Source organism: Malaclemys terrapin, chromosome 3, assembly GCF_027887155.1.
Source record: "Malaclemys terrapin pileata isolate rMalTer1 chromosome 3, rMalTer1.hap1, whole genome shotgun sequence".
NCBI classification, from domain to species: domain Eukaryota; kingdom Metazoa; phylum Chordata; order Testudines; family Emydidae; genus Malaclemys; species Malaclemys terrapin.
Genome location: NC_071507.1, coordinates 44,039,745 through 44,053,896, shown reverse-complemented (window position 1 = coordinate 44,053,896; position 14,152 = coordinate 44,039,745). Strand labels below are relative to the sequence as shown.

The following is a 14,152-nucleotide window of genomic DNA, read 5'->3' as shown; positions in this document are numbered from 1 at the left end:
CTCTGGCGCCCCCGAGCCCCCCGAGCCGGGGCCTGCTGCGGGGACCCAGCAGCGCGTACGCTGCGCCCAGCCCCTGGCTAGGCGCGTCTGGGCTGCCCAGCTGGTGCTATCCCGCGGCAGCCCCGGGGCAGAGGCATCGGCCGCCCAGCCCCGTTCGTTCCCCTGCGGGACGGGGGGGGGCTGGGGCCTGCTGCCCCCACTCCGGGGCCGCCACGGGATAGCACCAGCTGGGCAGTAGCCCAGACGTGACCAGCCAGGGGCTGGGCTGGGCGCAGCGTACGCGCTGCTGGGTCCCCGCAGCAGGCCCCGGCTCGGGGGGTTCGGGGGCGCCAGAGCTGCAGCCGCGGAGCGCCATGGCCGCTTCCTGCCCCCGCGGCAGTGGGAGCTGCAGCAGCGGCTGCTCCCGAGTCCCGCTGCCCGGGGGGGAGAACAGTCACCGCCTGGCCCCGCGGGCCGCCCCCCTCCTCGCCCTACGGCCCAACTGAGTCCTGCCTGCTGGGGACCAGGCCGGACTGTTACTCACCCCGGCCCCGCGCTTCCTCTGAGTCTCCCGGGCCTCCCTCCAGCGGGGGGAGGATAGCTCAGTGGTTTGAGCATCGGCCTCCTAAACCCAGGGTTGTGAGTTCAATCCTTGAGAGGGCCACATAGGGATCTAGGGCAAAGTCAGTACTTGGTCCTGCTAGTGAAGGCAGGGGGCTGGACTTGATGACCTTTCAAGGTCCCTTCCAGTTCTAGGAGATAGGATATCTCCATTATTACCCCCCCCCCGCGCCACCCCCTCCCCCCGTGTCACCGCCCCCCCCCACCCGCGTCCCGATATTTGTCTTGGGTGATCTGGTCACCCTAGTGCCATGTGGTTATCCTTTCAAGGAGAAAGGCAAAGAGTCTGTTAGAAACTATGAAGAGCCTATGTCTTGTAACTAGAAGAGTCTATGAAAGACTGCAGAACTAGCAAGATTATGACATCACAGATACCAAGCAAGTGAAATATGATTAATTGAGAAAGCAAGTGATTTTAATTCAGACTTTTTAAAGCATTTTTTTCTTTTGTTAGCAGCTTGATTCAAACATCCTATAAAGAGTAGGAAGAAAAACTCTTGTTAAAAGTTCAACACAGTCTTCATTTAAGGGTTGAGAGTGCTCCAGATCTACATGTCTGGATCTTCCAAGGACTTGTCTTGAGTAAGATTTAAAAGTATGCCCTTAGAATGTGTGAGCTAGCACATTCTAAATCCTAGTATAGACAAGGCAAGTTGTACTTCAGTATGTGTTAAGTTCGTTAAGTTGAAGCCTTGGTGGGAAACTAGGCTTCAACATCAGCAGCTTAGCTTGTATGAAAACGAGGTTTGTCTGGACCATGATTTTACCTGCTCACAAATTGCTGCCCTCATCTTAAACTACTGTGTGTCACAAGCTCTGCATTCAAGCAAAATGGCAATCTTCTCTTTAGCTGTTACTTCAACCTGTACTGCCATCTAGGTCTAGGACAGGGGTGGGCAAACTTTTTGGCCCAAGGGCCACATTGGGGTTGCAAAAGTGTATGGAGGGCCAGGTAGGGAAGGCTTTGCCTCCCCAAACAGCCTGGCCCCCACCCACTATCCAATCCCCTCCCACTTCTCACCCCCTGACTGCCCCCCTCAGAACCCCTGACCCATCCAACCCCCCCGCTCCCTGTCCCCTGACTGCCCCAACACCTATCCACACCCCTGCCCCCTGACCGGCCCCCCGGGACTCCCACGCCTATCCAACCCCCACCTCCCGTTCCCCATCCCCTGACCGCCCCTCCCCAGAACCTCCGCCCCATCCAACCGCCTTCTGCTCCCTGTTCCCTGACTGCCCCCGGGACCTCCTGCCCCTTATCTAACCCCCCAACCCCCTTACCATGCCACTCTGGCAACCGTGCCATCCAGCCAGAGACAGACACGCTGCCGTGCTGCCCTGCAGAAGCGTGCAGCCCCGCCACCCAGAGCGCTGCCCGTGTGGTGGTGTGGCTGCGGGGGAGAGGGAACAGCAGGGGATGGGACGGGGGCTAGCCTCCCCGGCCAGGAGCTCAGGGGCCGGGCAGGATGGTCCCACGGGCCGGATGTGGCCCGCTGCCCGTAGTTTGCCCACCTCTGGTCTAGAAGATGCAGTAGCAAGTGCACCTGCCCCTTCCCATTGACCTATGGAGTTACCACCATAAAGCATCCCAACCCATTGCAATCCCAAGTTTAGCCTCAAACTCAGGTTTCCTCAAGGACAGGTGGTGCTGTATGACAAGCCATCAGGCCAGCCTGAAAGAGGGAGAAAGCTTTCTGTGGTTTAAAAATGATTCAAGAGAGGGTTAGGCATATACTGGACTCAGATCCACCAAAACTTTGGCCTTTCCTCCTCCTGCACCAAAAGAATGTGGGAACAGCTGGCAATATGTGCAGTATATGCTGGCCAAGTCAGAGTCTCACAGCTTCCAGCTGCTGCCTCTCACTTTTCTCCAGGTCATGTCATGATATGATGTAGATTTGATGAGGGAGGCCCACCCAAAGGTTGTGGTGCACCTCCTAAGTCCTGTCCTGGCAGCAATCAGTTCTTTGTTGCATTGCCTGCTGTTTACAGAGGCACTTGTTCATGTGGGCCCCTCCAACTATGATACCAAGATACCTGCAATCCACATACCAAGTATTCTGCCTTAATCCTCCCCTGAATAAATCTTACTTGGCATTTATTTGTGATTTAACTGGAATTTGGAATTGTTAAAACACCATCATTTACGTGTAGCTAGACTTTCTGTAAGACATTTACAGTGTGCTGTAAATGAAAATGAAAATGCATCATCTTGGAATCAGGAATCATGTGTTTAATTGCAAATGACCTCAGTTTACTGCATTTTATAGTAATCCTGTGATGTCCTCACCAAAGAAACAACACATGACTCTTTGTAAGCGTGGGTATCTAAGAGGAAATTTGATAAGGCTCTCAGGATCTGTATTGCAAGGGTAGTAATAATTGCTCTGATCCAATAAGTGTGCCCTCTGTAGTAGCATCACCAGAGAGAAGGAGCATGGTGTGACTGTTGCTGACTTCTCGGATCACGCTGTCCAATGAAAGATTAATGAGAAGATGAGGTTTTATAGCCAACATCTAATACTGCCACCAGGTCACAAGTTTGATTCGAATCAATCAGTATAACTCATTCTCCTGAAAGTAGCTAATGATGGCATGTTTATGAGAAGTAAAATGGTCTGCAATTCAGGACAAGCCACTGAGCTCTCATTATGTGTCAGCTTTAAAGAAACAGTACCCATTTTAAAACATTACTCAAACCTTGGAATGTAACATCAGTTTAAATTCAGGAGGACAATACACCTCTACCCCGATATAACGCGACCCGATATAACATGAATTCGAATATAACGGGGTAAAGCAGCGCTCCGGGGGGGCAGGGCTGCGCACTCCGGTGGATCAAAGCAAGTTCGATATAACGCGGTTTCACCTATAACGCGATAAGATTTTTTGGCTCCCGAGGACAGCGTTATATCAGGGTAGAGGTGTAGTAACGAGTTTGGTGGTTTTTAATTTAAAACTCAAAATATTAACCCCTGAAAACCAGGAAAAGGAGGTGAAAAAAATTGTCATCTCAGAGTTAGTAGTTTCTGAAAGAGAGCAAATTAAGGTAGCCTGTGTATTGGATCTGACCTCCTGTGCGTGCAGCACTGGATTAAGCTATTGTGGGCTCAGTGCCAAACATACTTGTGGGCCCCCATGGAGGCAATGGAGCATGGCAGTGGGGGCGGGGGTGGTTGGTCTTTGGAGCGAGGGGCTGGCCAGGGCCAATGGGGCATGGTGTGGCAGAGGTGGCCGTGCTCCACCCAGCCCAGCACAAGGGCACTGTTTACAAACTGACAGCCACCAGATGCATACTGGCCCACTGAGCCCTGGTCTGCCAGCATGCCCCTTCCCTGCAGGAGTGGGCCTGCACCGTGTGCTGTGCCACACTGTTCCCCCACCCAGAGCCCCCTAATCCCAACACCCTCTTGCTCAGAGCCCCCCCATCACAGACCCCTATGTCCAGCATCATCCCACTGAGACCCCTCATAACCTCCCACCACAATTTCACACCGCCTCCATACCACCACCACCCCGCCCAGTGCCCCTCTGACCATAGACCCCCCCACTGCCCAGTGCTCCACCCCCGAACCATAACTGCACAACACGCTACACAGACCTGCCCAGTGCCCCCCCCCACAGATCCCCCTATGCCCAGTGCCCCAAAACTCACAAACCACACACACCCCTTACTGCCCAGTGACCCCCCACAGACCTACTCTCCCGAGCCCTGCCCCCTGGCTGCACTCACTGGTCCCGCTGGGAGGTGACCGTGTCTGACAGGCTGAGCCAGCAGCATGACTGGGGCCAGTCCTGGGGCAAGGATCGTTCCAGGCCCTCAGGAGAAACATGATCAGCCAAGCTGGAGCAGGAGCGGGGCCTGCCTGGAATGGGCTCCTCAGGACCCACTTGCCTGGCGGGGCCCAGCCGAGCCCCCTGCGCTGCCCCCACACACACTGGCCAAGACCAGCCTGGCCTCTGCACTGGTCCCAGGCGGCTCGGCCCTGGGAAGGTGGGCATGGCCTCCCAGGTGGTGGGCAGCAGAGACCATTCAGAGATGGAGCCACGCTGGGGAGCGGGACAGATTCCTGGGACACGACTCCCGAGAGTCTTCCCAGCCCAGCCATGCCCACTGGCCCTGCAGCCAGCAGCCCTGCCCAGCCCTCATGGCGGAGCCCAGTTGCTGGGTGGCGAGCCCCCTACAGGTGAGCGGGACCTGCTGGCTGGGTGAGGGGCCAGACCCGGTCATGTGTATGGGTTAGATGCACCCGTAATGGGCCCCTTCCCAGTGTGGGCCTGGCGCCATGGTGCCATTGTAAACCCGGTACTGTGTGCACGAGGATCAGGTTGCCTAACTGTAGGGAGTATATAAGGTCTGGTTGTTGTGCATGTGCCCTAATGTCTGGTAGTGACTGATTAGCCTGCAGAGGACAAGGGGTCAGATCCTCAGCTGTGTCAATTTCAAACTTGGGACAGCTGAGAAAAGCAGGGAGGGAAGTTGTCTTTAAGCCATCTTTCTGCTGTGCTGATCCTGGGACAACTGGGGCCAAAATGGCCCTGACCTAACTCAGAGCAGTCTACAAATTACATTAAATTACACTCGTTGTAGTTGTCCCATAAAGCAAACATAGGGCAGCAGGATACATGATTTGGGAGCTTCCTGGAGGAGGAGTCAATCCTCCTATAATCTCTTATGACAGGCAGATTAGTCTAGGGGTAAGCGAGAGGGGACTAGGAGCTACAGAACCTCGGTTCTCTTCCTTTCTCTGTCACTGAATCCCTGTTGACCAAATTTTGCCACCCATTGCAGTGGGGCAGCCTGTGGAGTAAGGTACAGCTAAATATGAGTAAAGGTGGCAGAATCTGGATCTATGTGATTTTGGGCTAGTGTGCCTCAGTTTTCCCATCTGCAAAATGGGGATAAAATTTCTCCAGCTTTAGTAAAGCATGTTGAAATCCTCTGATAAAAGGTTCTGCATTGTATAAGTGCACAGTATTGCCGTTCTCTAGGGACAGTGCAATCTTAAGTCTAGTAGCACCTCAGGAATAAAAATATTTCAGAAAAATTATATCTAAACTTTAAAAAAAAAAGATTTTATTAAAAACAAAACGGTTGCACCCTACATTTCCCAGAAATGGAAAAGCAACTTTTAATATGTTCTAAAGGAATATAAGTTTATATTTAATACTTTGGGGGCCTCGGTTACCTGCCCATTTTGTGGTTTCTTTTCACCTGGATCAGCATATCGTTAAAAATTGACTATTTTTCCAAATAGATGAAAACAGAAGAGTAGAGCTAGTTGAAAAATGGTGTCAATTTTTCACAAAAAAGTCAAAATTTTGAATTTTTGAAAAAATTTAACCTGTTCTACAAAGGAATGTAAGTGACCAAATACACGATAAGGTCGGGAGACCCTTTGTGCTAACAAATCCTCAAGGTTTTGTATGCCTACATACTCTCTCATATATTAAGGGCACAAATTTACCATGGCAACCCTTTGTCCCCCTTGGCATATCAGCTACTTCTAGGCTATAGAATAGTTTCTTAAGCAATCACACTATCTCCAATGTATTGTGAACTTTTGCCACTTTTACAGTCTTGTAAAGAAACAATATGTTGCCATGGACTGATTTATTTCTCAGGGTCCAGGCTTTTGCTGTCCCGGGTATAGTGGAAAAGAGACAGAAATTCATTAGTGCAATGTTGGCACAGCTGCAGCCTGTAGTTGCAGCCAAATCCTAGTTTAAATCATATAATGTCCTGGTGCTTCTCTGATTAGAGTTTAATGTGATTTCTTCCTCTTCCTACACAACTGTAGTCTGCCTCCAAATTGCATCCTGACCTGCCCACCATTGAGTTTCTAAAATAGTGTCAGCCTGGGTTTCCCACTTTCATGTCTGAATTTTTCTGTTTTCTTTTCCCCACCGCAGGGAGAACTTTCTATTCTGTGAATTGTGATATATCTGTCAGCAGCAACTTTGAACTTCCTAGGAAACCTTCCTAGGGAGGCAGCAGAGCTTAATGGACCACACATAAACCAGGGAAACAGGCACTGCTGTGCTCTAATCCCAGTTGACTCACTCTGTGACTGCAGGTCTCCTAACTACCTGTCTATCAGAGGTGTTCTGAGGATTAATCAGTTAACATTGCACAGCACTTTGAGGATGCCAAGTGCTATGTAAGTACTAAACATTACTATTTGTAGTGTGAGACTTCAGAAATACTGTACATTTACAGTCAGACTGGAATATAAACAATCTGTGATGTTAGTGAAGGAGATTCTGTTTCTGCCAGTGAAACATTTGATCTTGCCTAAGAATGACAGTAGAATTTCTGGTTCTGGTAATATGAGCTCATAATTGCACAGAGCTGCTTTCCAGGATGAAGCAGAGCTTTGTCATTCCTCCTTCTGCTGGCTTGCCTACATTTCTGATATAATTTCTTGTAAAGTTTAAGGGCAATAAACTTTTGTATCTGTATTTGTGAGAACCCATACTGAAATAAATTATAGAGTTGCCACTATCTACATCAGTGGAATAGAAAACAGAGAAGAAGGACATGTCTAGAAGACAAATATGCGAAGTTTGACACCTGGAAAAACAGAGGCTAGAGTATAATGCAGGCAATGGAATGACATTTTAATTATTTACATGATAGATACCATATGAAATATCCAAAGTAGTGAATGCTGTCAGCTTGTCTGAAGTATGATCAGATGGTTCTCTCTTCTTGCGTAATGCACACATTTTCTCATCATTTCAAATTTCTATTTATTTATTTATATTGCAGTTGCACCTGAGAGTCCCAGCCAGGGATCAGGCCTACATTGTGCTAGATGCTGTACAAACCCAGAACAAAACTACAGCACCTGCTGCCCCTGAGATTACACCTCAACCTCACATATTGCAGGACTGGGAGGAAGTTGTGTACTGTGGGCTGAACATTGGAAGTGTAGGGTTGAGAGCAACCTTGTAAGTGAAACCATTTCAGAGTCACAATGTACCAGTAGTGTCGGCTTGATGCTCCTGATAACGGTGATAGTGGGTGATGACCAAGTAATTAGAAACAGCAGGATGGAACAGCCACTCTTTGCAAGGCAGTTGTGTTACATTTGTGATGTTTGTTCAGTTCACTTTTCATAGGAAGTAGACCAATTATGCTGAATAGTATTACACAGGCTGTGTCTGTGCTAGTCTTTTTCTAAGTTTCCAACTGGTGCAGCTCCCCGTGTGCTAGTGTTCATATAGACAGCTGCCGGAGGTGCTGGCACTTGAGCTACTGTGTTATCTAACCCTGCTCAGAGCAGAACTAGGCAACACAGTTGGTAAAACACCAACAGTCTGTCTACATAAATACTTCCATTAGTGGTAACACTCGTGGACAATTTTAAGAATAAAGTCTATTATAGAGAAGGCCTCCATGTGATGTGTATGGCTGCCATTAGCTGCATACATCAGGAAATGATTAACTACTATAAACAGAGTAGTTTTCACCACAGGACTCAAACTCAAATATGCTCCATTCACTCTGATGCTCATGGCAAAAGGTGGCTATGGTAACCCTATGCTCACTTGCATGTCATTAGGAATTCAGGCAGGAAAGAGGTAGGAAATGGCATCTTTTACTTTGGCTTTTGAGGATCGAAATCTCCTTCTTCTACAGATTTAAATGAAAAAACATCACAAGCAGTGCTCAGGCTCAACTAATCTATTACATATTATAAGAAGTCCTCTAACCTTCTCTGTGCTCATCTCTAAAATGGGGATAATAATACTTAAACCTTTGCAGTGTGTTTTGTGATTCATTAATCAAATGCTTTATATAAATGCAAAATATTATTTTGATTTATACTAGAGTTTCTGAGCCAGATTCTGCTCTCATCAACACTGGTGCAAATTATAACTAATCCCACTGTAGTCAGTAGAGTTACATCAGTGTAAAATGGGTGTAAGGGAGAGCAGAATCAGGCACTCTATCTCTAGTGTTCCAGCAATATTCAAGAGCTCTATAATACCAGCAGCCCAGCCTTAGAAAGAATAGGTGAAATCCTGGCTCCATTGAAGTCAATGGAAGTTTTGCCATCAATTACAATGGAATTGGTATTTTATCCCATGTGTTCAGGTTTTGAAACCCTTCTTTCTTCCCTTTAGAACAAAGCTAACATATTGAGAATGAATGGAATCTTCTTTTCCTATCCTTCCATCCCTCTCTAAATTAGATAAGGCCAAGATGAATGGTTCTAAGCTGCATGTTAATTACCAGTCTAGGCATATATTTCCAAATGTAAGCAATTTTAGGAATAAACTGATAAGGGAATCTACTAGGCCATGATCCACAAAGGTACTTAGGTTCCTAAGTTATAAGGTTGACACTTCCATCTCCTTCAGACATTTTGTATGGAGTGAGCCAAGCCCTTACTCATTCTCACAAGAAATGTCTTAGGCACCTAAGCTACCTGACCTGCCTCCAGGAGAGGGGTTCCTGGTTGTGGATCACTAGCAAAGGTAGGCACCTCCTTGCAGTCCTGGCCTTAGGTGCCTATCTCTGTGAGAGGGTGGGGCTTAGGATGCACCTCTGTTGCCAACATCTCCCTTGGCTCGCTTTGGTGGCTCCCCACCTAGGGTAGGTCTACACTTACCTGGCAGTTCGGCGGCAAGCAAATTGAACTTCTGGGTTCGACTTATCGCGTCTTGTCTGGACGAGATAAGTCGAACCCAGAAGTGCTCGCCGTCGACTGCGGTACTCCAGCTCGGCGAGAGGAGTACGCGAAGTCGACGGGGGAGCCTGCCTGCCGCGTCTGGACCGAGGTAAGTTCGAACTAAGGTACTTCAAACTTCAGCTACGTTATTCATGTAGCTGAAGTTGCGTACCTTAGTTCGAATTGGGGGGTTAGTGTAGACCTGCCCCTAGTGTACTGGCTTTTGTGGATAGAACTTAAAATGCTTGTCTCTCCCCATGAATTGCATAGGGAGCGTAGGCACCTAACTCGGGTTTTGTGGATCACAGTATTGTTCCTGTGATTTTCTAGACCTAAATGTTAAGTGCTGTGACACTGAGCATTGCAACACCTAATTCTCTTTGTAGATCTGGGCCCTAGTAACTAGCTTGCTCAAAATCTGAGCCTCTTTTAGGGCCACATTTTCCAATCCAGCCTTACCTTCTACACTTGTGATTTTGCAGATATAAATTATGTCATTTAGAAACCTCACTATCTGATGGTATCCACAAATCAGGCAGATGTTTAAATGACCTAATTTATACCCATAGTAATTTGCAGATGCAAAATGTAAGCGAGACTAAAGCACCTTTATAAATCAGGCCCTTGTTGTTATCTGATCAGATTGGGCTTGATTTTTCTCCCACGTAAATCTATGGAAATTGACTTCAAAAGGGAGCAAGATGAGGCCTGTTCTTTAGAATGAGAGCATGTATCACATAGACTGATAATTCTGCAGTGCATATGAGCACAGCTGCCTTACTCTTATTGGAATCTCTAAATGGTAAAAGGCTTGCCTGAAATCGCTTCCAGTATTAGTTCTTGTTCTATATACAGTACAGCATATAATTAGAGAAGCATGTTATACACCAAACTCACTTTGATAAATGGATTTTTAAAGCATAATAAAGGCGGTGACTGAAGTCCTGCCAAGCTGCATAGGATACTCACATGTATTATACTGTAAACATAATATGATTATACTGTATGTTGTCATAATAATTGGCAATGGTCTAGGAGTCAGTCATTGAGAGCTTTGTTCATGTGATAATAAATGACAAGGACTACAATGTTAGTTGGCAGCAAACTTGTTTTACTTTTGTTTTTCTTAGTAAATTAGTTTCAAAGAAGTTTTATGTTTTTAAGCCCACTGTTCCAGTCCCCAGATTGCTTTATGTCTTTGTAACGAGATTTGGGAAGCTCTCTTTGTAAGTGGTTTTCACTCAGTGCTGTCACAAAGGCGATCTTGTTCATTTTTCAAAAGGTATGACACTCTCACGTTAGAGATCTATCATACATACTATACTATAGATCATATATATCTGCCACACAGAAGGGTGGATTAAGGCAGAGTCCTTGGGATCCAGCAGTGAGTCCCATGCAGAATGGAACATAAAAATTGTGGAGAAATTGCGACTCGGGTTCAGCACATAATTTTCTCAGATAAACTAGCAGGGATAGTTTAACTGGTAGTGATATTTGCTTTGTAGGCCTGATTCTTAAACCTTTACTCATGCTAAATATATCGTGTACTAATACAACCAGTCCCAATGGCTTCCAGGTGACTACTTATATAATACAGGCTAATCAATGTATGTAAGCATAGCAGAATCAGGCCTTAAATTTGTAATGGCTCTAGGGGGGCAGATCTTCCATCTGATACATCAGACTCAACCAGATAAATAAGAACTAGGAAAAAGCTATTTATTGCATTGAGGGGATTTCAGTTATCCCACTCAGAAACGTCTTGCTGGTGCTTTATAGCATTAGCTTTTCTCCTATGAAGCCCTTCTCTTAGGAACCAAATAATGTACATGCTCTAGAGATGTCTGTGGTACTAAGGAAAAAATCATGACAGATTTACATGGCATGGATCACAAAACCCTTATTGTGAGGGTATTTGTAAGGCGCAAGAGTGACTTCCAGCTTAGTCAAGATTAACATAGATCTGGCTTGACCCAAGGGAGGAGGCTGCTTGCGTTGGCTTCTTATCTTCCATCAGATTCAAACTTAGACTCAACTTCAGGGTCCTGCACAGCTCCACCCCAGCCCACATCCTATTTATCACCAGACTCTACCCCTCTTTACACCCTACACCTTTTGCTAGCTCAAGGCCTGATCGTGCTCTCATTAAAGTCAATGACAAAAATCCTATTGATTCCTGGGATGCAGGGCATAACCATTGATGTGCCTTGTTACTCCCATGCCTTTTCTCAAGCTGCCCATATAGTTGGAAAATCATTCCTGATCCTGTGCATCAGGCAACCTCAGTCTCTTCTTTCAATTCAAATCCCTCCTCAAAATTCACCTCTTTCAATTAGCTTTCCAGCTCTGATCTCTTCCCCAACTTTGTTCCCTCGTATTGTACTATTAGTAATTTATAAAAAAGGAACTAAGGAGATGTATACATAAAAAAAGTAGATCTCAACTTCTTCCTTTTGTAACCCTTGTCCTTCCCTTAACCCACACTTACACATGTCCTTTGTTATCTTCCTTTCCTGTGTTACGTCTAATTTAGATAGCAAGCATCTTGGGGGCAGGGATCTTTCTCTTTCACTTCTGTGTAAAGAACCATATACGACTATGGTGTTATGTTAATAATAATAGGTTCACCTGGCAAAGCTGATGCCTGTTGGTTATTAGGGCCTCATTTGAGTGTCAACTGCAGTACTGTGCAGGCTGCATACGCAGACAGTCCAGCCAGCAGCCGTGGGATTCTGCAGTAGTAGGAGTAAGCGTAGCAGAACCAGGCCATTGGGATGGTTCTGTAGTAATGTCTGGCTACCAACAGAAAGACATAACATTATTCTGTACTGCGCTCATGTTCTTATAGCATCTTTTGTCCAGAATCCCAGTGTGCTCAACAATCTTTTCCAAAGTGTTTCCGAATTTGCTCCAACCCCTCAGACAGAGACAAACACCTATAAGATCCTTATCAAGCATTCGTAAAACTACAATACCCACCTGGGGAAGTGAGGAAACAGATTGACAGAGCAAGTCGGGTACCCAGAAATCACCTACTACAGGACAGGCCCAACAAGGACAATAACAGAACACCACTGGCCATCACATACAGCCCCCAGCTAAAACCTCTCCAGCACATTATCCACAATCTACAACCTATCCTGGAAAAAGATCCCTCACTCTCACAGATCTTGGGAGGCAGGCCAGTCCTCGCTTACAGACAACCCCCCAACCTGAAGCAAATACTCACCAGCAACTACACACCACACCACAGAAACACCAACTCAGGAACCAATCCCTGTAGCAAACCTCGTTGCCTACTCTGTCCCCATATCTACTCTGGCGACACCATCAGAGGACCCAACCACATCAGCCACACCATCAAGGGCTCATTCGCCTAATGTTATATATGCCATCATGTGCCAGCAATGCCCCTCTGCCATGTACATTGGCCAAACCGGACAGTCCCTCTGCAAAAGAATAAATGGACACAAATCGGACATCAGGAATGGTAACATACATAAGCCAGTAAGTGAACACTTCAATCTCCCTGGTCATTCTATTACAGATTTAAAAGTCACTATCATTGAACAAAAAAACTTCAGAATCAGACTTCAAAGAGAAACAGCAGAACTAAAATTCATTTGCAAATTTAACACCATTAATCTGGGCTTGAATAGGGACTGGGAGTGGCTGGCTCATTACAGAAGCAGCTTTTCCTCTCCTGGAATTGACACCTCCTCATTTATTATTGGGAGTGGACTACATCCACCCTGATTGAATTGGCCCTGTCAACACTGGTTCTCCACTTGCGAAGTAGCTCCCTTCTCTCCATGTGCCAGTATATAATGCCTGCATCTGTAACTTTCACTCTATGCATCTGCAGAAGTGAGGTTTTTACCCATGAAAGCTTATGCCCAAATAAATCTGTTAGTCTTTAAGGTGCCACCAGACTCCTTGTTGTTTTTATACAGAGAGGGTTTTCTTCACCCACCACTAAATACCTACATCTCTATCCCAGGCTCTAAACAGCATTTAGGATTAGGAATACTACATAGAAGTGTAGGGCTGGAAGGGATCTTAAGAGGCCATCCAGTCTAGCCCCTCCCACACTGAGGCAGGTGTCTGTCTAACCTATTCTTAGAAACCTCCAAAAACCTCTTCCAAGTATTGTCTCCGGCTGCTTCGATTCTCTGGGGTGCCTTTGCTATCAGGCAAGAGTTTCTTTACATTCTCCAAACATCCAGTGCCCTGTAATGTACCCACCACCAGCAAGTGAAGAATAGTGTGGTGAGTTGGAGCTTCAAGGAGAATTTTAGGTTGGCAGAATGTTAGTACGGTAACTCCTCAGTTAACGTTCTCCCGCTTAATGTTGTTTCAAAGTTATGTCACTGCTCCATTAGCGAACATACTCGTTTTAAGTTGTGCAGTGCTCCCTTATAATGTCATTTGGCTGACTTTACAAGGGAGCATTGCACAAGTTCCTCTTCTCTGCCTCCTCCCCCTCCCTGTTTGGTGGCGCTTAGGACTTTCTGGGAGGGAGGGAGTGAGCCAGCGGGGAAGCTGCCTTCCCCCCTGTCCCCCAGCAGGCAGGGCCACCTGGAATGCAGGGGCTTTAGGAGCTGCAGGGTCCTGGGCTTCTCTCCGGCCGGCTTTGAAGGGGAAAGCACTGCTTCTCTCCGGCCGCTGGCTGCATGGGTGCCCCTGCTCCTCCATAGTCCTCCGGCCCATGTTCGCAGGGCCGCATTCCGAAAGGGGCTTTAGAACTGCAGGCCAGGGCCCCGGGGCCCCCTTAGCCCAGGGCCCTGCAGCCCCTAAAGCCCCTGCGTTCCGGGTGGCCCTGCCTGCTGGGGAGAGGGGGGCAGCTCCCAGAATCGTGGCCATCGGGA

At 47.2% G+C, this 14,152-nt stretch overlaps 1 long non-coding RNA gene across 1 annotated transcript; it reads left to right on the top strand.

Moving 5' to 3' along the window:
- Window positions 1-1,024: 1,024 nt before the first annotated feature.
- On the top strand, window positions 1,025-13,208 carry LOC128835027 (uncharacterized). Its single transcript, XR_008444556.1, has 3 exons — window positions 1,025-1,182; window positions 6,514-6,761; window positions 7,373-13,208. It is a non-coding gene; the product is annotated as an uncharacterized LOC128835027 (long non-coding RNA).
- Window positions 13,209-14,152: the final 944 nt, after the last annotated feature.